This window comes from Aspergillus costaricaensis (assembly GCF_003184835.1).
Source record: "Aspergillus costaricaensis CBS 115574 unplaced genomic scaffold BO79scaffold_26, whole genome shotgun sequence".
In the NCBI taxonomy this organism is placed as follows: domain Eukaryota; kingdom Fungi; phylum Ascomycota; class Eurotiomycetes; order Eurotiales; family Aspergillaceae; genus Aspergillus; species Aspergillus costaricensis.
In genome coordinates this window covers 482,050-492,318 of record NW_020291826.1, presented here as the reverse complement: position 1 = coordinate 492,318, position 10,269 = coordinate 482,050, and positions in this window count along the sequence as shown.

The following is a 10,269-nucleotide window of genomic DNA, read 5'->3' as shown; positions in this document are numbered from 1 at the left end:
TATTATATTTATTAATTTTATATTTTCTAGATTTTATCTTATATAAAGATCTAGATTTATTCTATATAATAAGTAAACTCATGGGCTTAATCTTAGATAATAATATATAATAATAAATCTACTAGAGAGATCTAGTTAAATAATATTTAGAATTTATATTTTTTCTTAACTATGAATAGAGATAATCTGGTAAATTTATAAAATAAAATTATAATAATAAAATTAATAAATAGTAGTAGTTCTGACCAGTTATTCTAAAAATAATTAATAAATAGAATAAATTACTAAACTATATATTAATTAATGATTTTTATTTACTTATTAGTCTGTGGATAATATATTATTAAAAATTTTAATTTAATCTATAAGATTTAGTATAGTTTATTTTAAAAATCAGCTATAAATTAATTTTTTTAATTAAAAATAATAATATTAGGGGGCCCTGTCCAGGTATAAACTTAATTAATAAATAAATAAATTATATTTTATATAAAGATTTATTTTATATAAAAAATAAATACTGTGTGCTTATTAAGATAATTTATTATTATAAAAATAATATTAAATTTATAATAGTTCTTTAGAAAAAAGCAGAAATTTATAAATATATATTATTATAATTAATCAGGGATTAGAAGGAGTTAAAATAATTTAAATAATAAATCTTAATATATATTTTTTCTTTTATAAATTAAATAATTATTTATATAATATTGGATATCTCTGTTTTAAGTATTCTATAAATATTATTATTTAATTAATATTATTATCTTTATTCACCCAGGGTGAGCTAGTGATGGTTATTAATAAATTTTATTTAATAATTAAATCTATAAATTATCTTTATTAAAAATTATTAATTTATTTTAATATAAAAATAATCTATTTTACAGGGAGTAGTCAGTTTCTTATTAATAAATTTATTTTTAAAAATCTTTTAAAAAGACATAAATATAATTTACTCTTAAAATATAATTAATAATATAAAGATTTTATTTTACAGGAGCTATCAGTACTAGAGTAAAAATTATATTAAATTTTAGAGACTTAGGCTTTAGCAGTATTTAATAATAATAATTATTAATTATTTCTAAGTTAGTCTTTTTCTATATAAAATAATTAGTTAGTATATTATTTTTTTCTAATTAATATTTAATAATAAAATAATATTAAAATAATATCTCTGCCCAGTGGGCCTACTAGATATTAAATTTTTTAATAATTATAAAATATTCTAGAACTTAGTAATCTGTGAGAATTATAAATTTTTTTAATTATTATAAATTTTTTAATTCTACTTTTTATTCTGTAAGAATATATATAATAACCAGTATTTTCTTATTATAAATATTATAATTATATTTAAATAAAAATATAATCTTTGAGTAATAAGTTACAGAATATTATATATTCTTAATCTATTAATAAAGAATTTCTGTAATTATTCTATTAGCTATATCAGTTTTAATATATATAAGTCTAAATAGATTATAATAGATTAATATAGAAGCTGATATCAGGACTTATTTTAAAATCTAGAAAATTATTTTATAAAACTAGTTCTAGATAAATAAAATATTCTTTTAGATAAGCTGATTTATAAATTTAATAATTTAATTATAGTTTCTTATAAAATATTAATAGAAATTATAGAATCTAAGAAATAATTAGATTTTTTTAATAGTAATCAGATACTGTTATTCTATAATTATAATAATTTTTATAAGATTAATCTAAATATCTATAGTAGTAATAATAAAATCTAGAAATCTAGTTTTTATTATATAGAACTTATATTTATAGATTACTACTTAAAATCTAGCTGTTTAAAAATATTTAAAGATTTAATAAATATAAAATTTATATTTTATCTTATTTTTACTAAAGATTAATATATTATTTATATATACTGTGATAAACTTATCCAGGAAATTTATAAAAATCTTATTAATAAAATACTGGAAAGCTGCTGGCTTATTTATAAATTTAAATAATAATATTTAATATTTAAAAGCTTTATAATAAATTTAAAAAATAGTTAAATCTTTAGATTTAGAATTTATATAAATATAATAAAAGTCTTAACAGATATTAAGCTTTATAAATATTTTTATATTTTAGAGATAGTCTATTATCTTATTAATTAAAAAAATAAAATAAGAATCTTTATAGATTAGAATATTAAGCTTTTAATAATTAATATATAAATATAATTCTTCTCTAGACTTTTTTATTATTAAAATAAAAAAAATAAACAGGACTGTATTAAATATAATAAATCTTTTTTTTAAATTTTTAATAATATAATTACAGATAGCTTTGAGTTTTTCTAAAATTATCTTATAAAAAAAAACTATTTTTAATAGATTATTTATTTCTAGTTAGATATGATAATCATGGAATCAGAAGATAGATAAAATATCTAATTTTTTTTAAAAAAGATATTTACTAGATTATGATAATATTTAGAAAGAGTCTATTTTATTTTCTCTTCTTTAATTAAATTAGATGTTTTATTATCAGAATCTATTTTTTCTGTAATAGTCTTTTTAATTATACTTAAAAATATAATAAATATTTTTAATTCAGAGTTCTGAAGATATTTATAAAAGATAGTAGTCCTGATAAGAATTATCTTAATTTTTTTTAAAATATTTCTTTTCTAGGGACTCCGGGGGGGCTAGAGTGGGTATACCTGACTGTTATACCTGACTATTAACCTGACCGTTAACCAGCAGTCAGATTAAGATATAAGAATCCCTTTAATTATCTGGTTAAGATCAGGTTATAATTAAGAGATTATCTTAATAATTATTAATCTTTTTTAATTACAGATCAGAAAGATTAGATATAATAAATAAATTAATAATTATAGATTAATTTATAATTTTTATATACTTCTTACAATATTATTATACTAAGAATAAAATTATATAAAATATTATATTTATAAGATATCATAAGTAATATATTACTTATTAATTATATCTGATATTATCGGCTAGTAAAAATAGTAAGATAGATTTTATATTAAATTTTCATAGAAAGTCTTAGTTTTTAAAAAAAAAATTTTATTATATCTATACCAGTTTTAGAATACTAGTAATATAATTATAATTATTATTTATTTTATTCTTTATATTGTCCAGGGCGGTAATTATAATAATAAAAATATTATATAATTTAAATATCTATCTGTATCTGGATATATATAATATTAATTAATTTAAATAAAAATAGATTTTTTAATAATTTATCTTTTATATTATTATTAAGATTATCTATATTCTTATTATTACTAATATATAAAATTATTGTTAGCTTGTTATTATTATTTTTATTAATTATAAATATTAGATCTGAAATATAATTATTCAGAATACTCTGATACTCTTAATTTATAATAAAATAATTAATATATATTGGGAATATAAGTATCTTAATAATTTTTAGAAATAGATAATTCTAGTAATAGTAACAGATATCTTGAGAATTATTAAATAAATATTTAATATTAATATTATTAATTATGACTGTTAAAAAGTCCCTGGTTATATAATAAAAAATAAAAAATTAATTATAATATAATTTCTAATAAAAAAGAATATTAGAATATTCTGTTATTCTTAAAAGAATTTAATATATTATATTTATATTATATAACTTATTCTAAAGTCTAGAATATTATTTTTTATATATTTTTAATATTAAAATAAGTCTTAAGTTTCTTAAAAGTCTCTATATAAAATAAAAGTTTCTAATATTTTAAAATATTATAAAAAGTCTTATCCAGGCCTGAAAGTATGCTAGAAATAATAAATAATATATTAATAATAAGATTCTATTAGTAATAGAAGTTAAAAATATATTTAAAAATAATTTAATAGTATTAATATTAATTAATATTATTTTTTAATTAGATACCTGTTCTGAATTTTTCAAGTTTTAATATAAAATTAAAAATAATTATAATTATATAAAAATAATTTTCAGGTCTGTAGATACAGCTATAATATTTTTAAAATTTTTTATATATTTTTTATAAATCTTGAAGAATCTTCTGTTTTCAGGATATTTATTTCTATATTAATTAATTAATAAACTAGTTAAAATAATTAAATAGATTATTATAAATATTATAAATCTTATAAACTGTAGGCTCCCTATTCTCTAATAAATATAAAATAAAAAAATAAAATAAATATAAAAGCTTAAGAAAATATTCTAATTACTTTTATTTTATTAAGATAAAATATAAATAATTAATATTATTATTCTTTTAGTATTAGATAAAGTACTTAATTTTCTAGTATAATTTAAGAGTATAATAAATTATTAGATAGATTAAATTTTATTAGGTCTTATAATTAAGGAGAAAAGAGTATATTAATTAAATATTTAATTATTAAATAATCTTGAACTTTTATTAGTATTAAAAATTAGTATTTATAAATTATACTACTTTTCAAATCTATAATTAAAGATTAGAATCTATAATATAGTTTTAGATTAATTAATTAGATTTCTAGATATTTTTTATAAAATTTTAATATATAATATAACACAGGGGGTTTCTGTATAAAATTTTTATAAAAAATATTTAAAATCTTTTATTTAATTATTCTAGAATATTCTAATATATATTTTTTTAATTATTTATAAAATTCTAAAAATAGCTTTAAGTTACTTATTACTATTCTTCTAGATATAATTAATATTTTTATTAATAATTTTAATATAGAGTTTCTGAAGTAAGATATTAATAAAAAACTGAATAATATAAATAAAATATAAAATATAATACTGGTTCTGGATGATTTTTATAAGATCAGGATTTATTAGAAATTTATTAAAGTAGGAATTACTATTAAATTAATCTTAGAAATTAAAGATAATAGTATAAAATATAATATTATTATCAGTTATATTATTAGTAATTATTTTTAATAACTAATAAATTAATTAATATTTTTATAAGATTTCTATGACTAATATAGCTAGATTCTTATTAATATAAATCTTTAATACTATTTAAAATTCTAGTAAAATTTTATAGTAATCCAGATCTTTTATCAGAAAATATTTAGTTAAAATAAGAAAATTTTTTTAATTAGAATTAATCCAGTAGTTAACTGTAATAGATATTCAGTTTATATCTAGAAATCTTGATAATAACTATATATATATTTTTATTAATAATTTTAAAAAATATTTTTTAATACTTTTTTAATTAAATATATAAGATTTTTAAGAGAGCACTGAAGCAGTAAAATTAATTATTTATTAAAATTAAATATATTTAACAGTATGAAATAGCAGGTGGTAGATAATAATAAATTATAAAATTTAATTAAAAAAATTCTGATTATTATAGATTATAGATTTCTAAAATCTTAACTAAAGATTAGCTTTTAAAATAACTGATAATAAGAAAATATTTAATATAAATATATCTGTATTAATTCTTCAGCTAATATCTGTTTAATTATTTATTTAAAAATAATTAATCTTAGATTTTTATAATTTTTATAAATATAGTAGTTTATAGAACTAGTTCCAGAGTAGTTAACTCCTGGATACTATAATATATATAAATATAAAATATAATAAATATAAAAAATTTTATTTAAAAATAATATATTTTTTTTAAAATTATCCTACACTGCTGTCTTCTTTTTATTTTAAAATTAAAATAATAATTTTCTGGCCTGTAAGTAAGCCTGACTAAAAAATATATTTTATTATTAATTATAAAAAATAAGAATCTTTTTCTAAAGGACTAGATATAAAATAATTTTATAATATTTTTTAATATTTTTAAAATTAAGATTAGAGAAGAGTACAGCATGAAATAAAATATTAATTATAATAGATAAATAATTAGTTATTAAAAAAGTCTGAGATACAGAAGAAGAAGATTTAATAAAATTTTTTATAAAAAATAAATTTAATTAATTTATTATATTAAATATATCTATACAGATAATACAGAAGAGAAATAAAAGAAAGAAAAATTTTATATAAATTATATAATATATATTAATAAATATCAATCTATTATATAATATCTTATAATGATATATTATAACTATAATTTAATTAATTATATTAGATTATTAATTATATAATATATTATATATTAACTTACTTCTTACTTTTATTTTAATTTTATATATATTTTATTTATTAGATTTTATTTATTATTCTCTTACTTTAACTTTACATGTGCTTTACTTAGTAGATCTTATTTATTATTTTTTTATTTTAATTTTATATATATTTTACTTAGTAGATCTTATTTACTATTTTTTTACTTTAATTTTATATATATTTTTCTCAGTAAATTCTATTTACTGTTCTCTATTTTCTAGAATTTAACTATATTTTTTTTTATTTTTATATAAATTTTTTTTTCTCTTTCTTTCCTCTCTCTTTTTTAATCTATTATTAATTTCTTATTTATTATTTCCTATATTCTTCTCTTATTATTTATTTTTTTATTTTATTTATTATTTTTTATTATTTATATTCTGTGCTTTTTCTTAAATATTTAATTTTTTATTTATTATTTTTTCTTTATCAAGCTTATTTTTAGTATTTTAAATTATATTCTTAAAGTATCCCATGTTCACAGAATAACTAAAATAAAGAATATTTTCTAGAATAATAGAATATTTAATTTTATAAAATATTTATAAAAAATTTTTAATTAATAAATAACAGGTCCAGGTTCATATAATATATTTAAAAATAAGTTAAAAAAACTAGATCTTAGAAAAAAAAGATCTGGTCTGCAGTATATCCTGTTTTTAATTAATTTTAAAAAATAAAAGATTTAATTAACTTCTGAATTAGTTAAACTATTCTAGATTAAATTTTAGAATACTGAATAACTATTTATTTTATATTAATAATTATAAAGATAGTAAGAAAAAAATTAAACTTAATTAAATCTAAGAATTACTACAGCTTAGAGAAAAGAGAAATTAATATAAATATTTTTAATCTATTAATTATAATAAAGATAAATAAAATATTAGAGATTATCTAGCTTGTTTTTTTTATTAAATAAAAAATAAAAACTTATTATTTAATCAAGATATCTTTTATAAAAGAAATATTTCTGACTCAGATATAGATCATATAGTTTAGACTTTAAAAAAAATATTAACTAAAATATATATATCTAGTTAAATTAATAAACTAATAGAAAATATAGCTATCTTTAAAATTTAAAAAAATAAGAAATAGCTTTAATTGGTATCTTTTAAAAAAAATTAATATAAAATTTTTTTTAATAGTTAATTCTAGTAAATATAAAGATAATACTTATAAAAATAAATATTAGATTAATAAATATTTTAAAGAGAAGATTGTCCAAGAGAAAACTGAGAAAAAAATAAATAAGATTATTTAATAAATATTTAATAAAAATCTTAATAAGTTAGCTGTATTTTTTAATAATAATAATATTATAAATTTATAAGATATAGCAGAAGATAGCTCTAGTTATAATTAAATTAATAAATAAACTAAAATCTTCTTCTGGCTTAATAATATATTTATATTAAAGTAAATAATAATATTCAACTATAAATCTATAATCTATAATTTTATTAAAATATATTAGAAAGTAGTGTATATTAATATAATTTTTTATTTAATAATCTATAAGAATAAAAAGATTAAGAAATTCTCTGAAAATAATAAAGTAATTAATACTGAGCTAAAAGATAAAATAATATAATTAAAGAAAGATATTAATAATTCTATTTTTAATAATAATATTTATAAGATTTTTAAAGACTTTAAGATTCCAGTAACTATGGCTCTTATTAAAGAGATTTTTTTAAAAATAATACTGGAGAATATTAACTACTTATATAAATAATAGAAATAACTAGATAATAAAGATTTCTAAGTAAATTATAATCCAGAAAAGCTTATTTAAATTAATATTAATAATATAGCTAATCTCCGGGTATTAAATATAATTTATAAATATATTTTAAAATTCTGGCAGAGACCAGCTATTTAAAGATTTTAGTATATTTAAAATAATTAAATAATAAAAGATATGATTTTTATAAATTTTATAAGACTTAAAAAGATAATTAAGATTATTAACTTTATTTTAATAGTAAATAAATTTTATAAAGAATTCTGGTATTAAATAAATACAGCTAATATTTAATAAATTATCTGAGAAAAAAGAAAAAAGCTGTAAGATAAAAAGAAAATCTCTAATAAATTAATATTAATTATTATATTTCTATATTTAATAAAACAGTAATTATCTGAGCTCTATAATTTATCTAGTAAATTAGATATATATATTTATTATAATAATAATTAACTATAAAAAAATAATTCTTTTTATATTTATAATTATCTCACCAAGGATTATTTAATATTTATTAAAATTAATAATTAATATTCTGTGGTTCTAATAATATATAATATTTTAAAAAAAAGATATAGATTTTTAGCTGTATCTGACTAGTTTAAGTTAAAATATTTATAAAAATTTAAATTAACTAATTCTATGCCAGCCAACTTTTCTTATAAGCTTAGTAAATATTTTAATTTAATTATTTATAATAAGATTTATTACTTAAGAAATAATATATTATCTCTTTAGCTGTAAAATAATTTAAAAATAATTTTAATTTATTAATTATTATTATTCTCTTTTTTAATACTCATAACTTAGATTTTAATAGTTATTTTTATTTATTATATAATAATAAATCTATTCCTGCCTATCTGATTGCTGAATAAATAATATTTAATTAAATATATTTATTATTTTTTAATTCTTTTTAGAAATATGTTTTTCTACAGATTATTAATAATATAATTAATATAATTTATATACAGGCTCTTCTAAGAGAGTTAATTATATATTATATAATAGTTTTAGCTATTTCTGTTAATAATAATTATATTATTAGATAGAATATCTTTCTGGTTATTAAAAAGATTTTTAAAGTCTTATTTTCTGAGGAAGAGCTAGAGGCTTATAAGATCTATTTAAAAAAAATAAAGAAATATTAATTTTAGATTATACAGATCTCCTGGTATCTAAGTTTTAATAAATTATATAAAATTTATATAAATTAATATTAAAAAACTTTTAATTAGAATTTATTATATTACAAGCTGAAGTGACTATAAAAAATATAATAAAAAATATTAATATTATAAAAAAAGAAAGCTTAATCTTGATTTTTTTAGTAAAGCACTAAAGCTTAAAAAGTAAGAGATAATAATTAAAAATAATAAAATATAATAATTTTATTAATAATTTATAAAACTATCTAAGAGTAATCTTAAGTAGGATATAATAAGGCTAGCTAATATATTTAAAAGATTATTTAAAATATAGTTTATAATTAAAATTTTACATGATTAGGTTTTTATATAAAAAAAGAAGGTATTAATCTAAATCTTCTTTTTTAAAGAAAAGATTTATATATATATAATACTGAAGTCTATAAGATTTGATTATATAATATTATATAATAACTTAGATAATAAGAAATATCATAAATTAATAATCAGTTTTAATAAAAAGTATGATTTTAATATAATACTTATAATATTATATATAATAAATTCTATTAGATTAAATCTATAAAAATATTATAAAAATATTTATCTTTTTTTAATGGCTCTTGCTCAAGCTATAATTAAATAAATAATTAATTAAATAAATAAAATAAGATAAATATAGATAGTACAGGTCTTTAATTATTAAGTATCTGATTTTTTTTAGATTATACTGAATGATTAAGTAATTTAAAAGACTTTTTTAGAAATAATAATAAATATATTATTCTTACTGTCCTCCTTGCTAGAACTGAAGAAGAATTTTATTAAAATTAATTATTAAATTATTAGAAATAAATAATTACTGTATTTTAAAAATATTAATAAAAAATAGGAAAATAATATTAATAATCTAAAAAATATCTTAAATATAATTATAGCTCTACTAAAAAATACAGAATATAATTTAGAAAAAAAATATTAATATAAGAATAGAAAGTCAAGATATTAGTAAATCTTATATAAGAAAAATATTTTTACTAAAATCTTACTAATTAAAAAAATCCTGATTAATACCTTGAATAAGATTACTAAAGATAAGATTATTAAAGATAAGACTTTTTAAAATAAAAAAATAAATAAAAAAACTATAGACAAGGACAAAAAAACTGCTGGAGAAGAAATATAAAAAAAAAATATTAAATTTTTTTAATAATA